Source organism: Amyelois transitella, chromosome 2, assembly GCF_032362555.1.
Source record: "Amyelois transitella isolate CPQ chromosome 2, ilAmyTran1.1, whole genome shotgun sequence".
Taxonomy (NCBI): domain Eukaryota; kingdom Metazoa; phylum Arthropoda; class Insecta; order Lepidoptera; family Pyralidae; genus Amyelois; species Amyelois transitella.
Genome location: NC_083505.1, coordinates 12,678,194 through 12,681,556, shown reverse-complemented (window position 1 = coordinate 12,681,556; position 3,363 = coordinate 12,678,194).

The window sequence follows — 3,363 nt, the reverse complement described above, 5'->3', positions numbered from 1 at the left end:
ACCACCACATACCTAAAACATATTAAACATACTTCTATACCTAAACCAATATTCTTACCAAATAGTTTTACTAGAATATTCTTACCAAATAGTTTTACTAGATGAATGAATTTAGCATTAAACCAAATTGTTGTAGTCAAATATAGAGTTATATTAGTTTAAATATTTTGTTCCAGGGTAGTTAGCAAAATAGAGTACAACAAAGCTATTTTAATTAGCTATTTTAGGGTAGCAAAAATAGCAATTTCAGGGTAGTTAATAATGCTATTTCAAACTAATAAAAAGAGTCAATTCATAATAGTAAACATGGCCATTTCAAGTAGTTAACAAAGCTATTTCAGCTTAGTTATAAAGCAATTGCAGGATAGTAATAATTTTAGTATAGTTAGCATAGCTACATAATGGTAGTAAACTAAGCTATTTCTGAAGCAACCAAGGAATCTATTTCCAATAATAAAAAGGTGTCGCAGGATTAAAATAGCTAGTAAACATAGTAATCACTAATCTGATATATAGATAACATAGTTTTTCCAGAGTGTAAATTACATAGTCATTTCAGGATAGTCAACAAAATTATTTAAGTGTAATAAACAAAGCTATTTCAGAGTGGTAAACAAAGCTATTTCGGGATAATTAACAAAGCTATTTCGGGATAATTAACAAAGCTATTTCAGGATAATTAACAAAGCTACTTCAGGATAGGTTAAAAAGTAATTCCAGACTTGTAAAATGAGGGTAGGGCCGATTAAGCTAGGGAAGTCGAAATGTGTGATCGGGGCGGCGGTGTGACGGACCATGGTGCGCAGGGCGCGGGCGGCGGCGAGCGGCGCGGGCGCAGCAAAAGGCCTTCGGGGAGTTCCTCAGCCTCGGGCTCCTTGGGGCGCGGAGCCCTATCGGACCCGGACCTTCAGAGCAGGCTGCAGCCGAACCTCAACGCGTTTTGGGTTCGTATTTATGTGTTTTTGGTGTGCTCTTGTCCTTTATATGTGCAGACCATGAAGTTTTGAAGTTTTTTTTTCCAGCTAAAGCTTGTATAGATAGATAAATAGATAAAACTCTTTATTGCACCATAAGAGAAAACATACAAAACAACACAAAGCAGATATAGATGGTACAAAGGCGGACTTATCGCTAAAGCAATCTCTTCCAGTCAACCTTTGGGTGAAAGGAAACCAAACAGGAGATCGGCGTTGGCGCAGAGCAAGATGAATAAATGTTTGAACATAATAAAATACATACAGAATATATATCTATATATATATAAATACATACATACAAATACGCATAAATACATATAAATACATAATAATAACATATACTTAGGGTAGAGTAGAAAGATAATGAGACCTAACGAGATTTTTTAAACTATTAATAGTCTGGGCTTTCCTGATATCGACAGGGAGAGCATTCCATAGACGGACAGCTTGTACAGTAAAAGAGTGGGAGTAAAAATTGGTGTTGGATGTCGGTAGTCTTAGTCGTAGGGTAACCGTGCTACGCAGACTGCGGTTAACGCCTTGGGCATCACTATAAAAATTGAAGCGCTCCTTTAAATAAGATAGAGAAAACGGATTAAATAAGACTGAATAGAGCATTGTCACAATATGCAACTTGTATACATTGTATACATTGTATTCAACTAGTTTTAAACACCCAATTGTGATAAATAACTACTGTTTATAAAAAGAAGAATAACCTTTAATTATTCTAGTTGGTGATGGCCTATCGCTATTTGTGTCTCAGTTCCATTATTAAACCATTCATACAGCTAAACAATGACACTTGGCACTGTCTACCCCGTGGAAAATAAAGACGTGATGATATGTCCTATATAGCAACCTAAAATTATACTTACTCAATTGTTAATTGCTTTGTTGAATCTTCAGTGAATTGTAAAGTCTGTATATCCGGCGACCATGCTTATTCTTTATATCAATTCTTAAATGCAAAAGACTGAACTAATCAAGTAGTTCTCATTTATGACTTATAGTTTTTTTTTACGGAGCCGTCATTTTCTGTAAGTTAATTAACAGAGATTAATTTTTGTTGAACATCAACATTTGTGTCTTTACAAAATTTCATCCCATTCGGTCAAATTATGTTGTACTTATACTTATGTAAGTACTTACTTTAGGAATCATATTCGATTCACGATAAGTCATGACGACTAACGCTACATTTAAAAAACATTTATTATTACAACGAAGAATTTTAAGTGTGACCGGTTTAAAAACCTCCATAACAGCAAAAGACTCATTACCTCAAAACAACAAATAAACTTTCTCTATTTAATATTAGATTCTCGATAAACAAATGTGGTCTCTATTTCTATGTAAATAAGATCGTAGTGTGTGTCTGTCCGTGTAATTTATTGCACATTGCGCGGACGGCCGTTCCCAGAAGTTCTTCTTATATTCGTATATCGAAATACCGAACGATTTTAATAGATACCATTGACATTGTTTATGTCTGAGTACGGTCTTTCATATGGCTCTCAAACGTTTTATCTTATGTATAAAATTCTCGTGTCACAATGTTCGTTCCCGTACTCCTCCGAAACGGTGACGGTTTGACCGATTCTCAATAAAATTTTGTGAGAATATTGAGTTGGTCTGAGAATCGGCCAACATCTATTTTTTATACTCCTTAGTGATAAGGGTTGTCCACCCTTAACATTTTTTATTAAATGGAAATTACTTATAAAAATATTTATATGACATAACCTTTGCCGGGACAGCTATATACATATATATGTATACGGTATTTTATAAATATATTTTATTATGAACTGACTTTAGTAACATTGAAGATATTGAGAACTCGTTACTAAGCGTCATTATTTTAAATGGCTTAAAAAGGCTTGAACATACTCTGGTTAAATCGGGAGTTTACAAATATAGTTCTCATTTTAAATATAAACGTGTTTCAGTCTAATTTTACCAATTAATATTTTTTTCTTTAAATTTGCAAACCAAGTGCAATTTTAGACGTGTATTGTAAAATCAAAATCTATTAAAGGCTTTAAATTATTTTCTATACTTTTCGTAGTCCACTCCGTAAAGCCGCGAACACATGTACAAAATTAAGAACAACATTTTGTCACAGCCATCCATCAATCAAATTCCGTAGCACATCGCTACGAGGTGCTACGCGGCTGCTACGCCGTTCGTAGCAACCGCAATAGTTTGGGAAGCTGCGTCCTCCGCCGACACTCGTGTTTTATAGCACATTATGCCATAATAATATTTTTTACTTAGCACATTTGTTTACGACCTCGTGTGGGTGCTACGCACACATGTAAGTTTATGTTAAGCGAAATAGAATGTGTGTTTGTATGTATGTTTGTGTGTGTGTAAGTTGTAG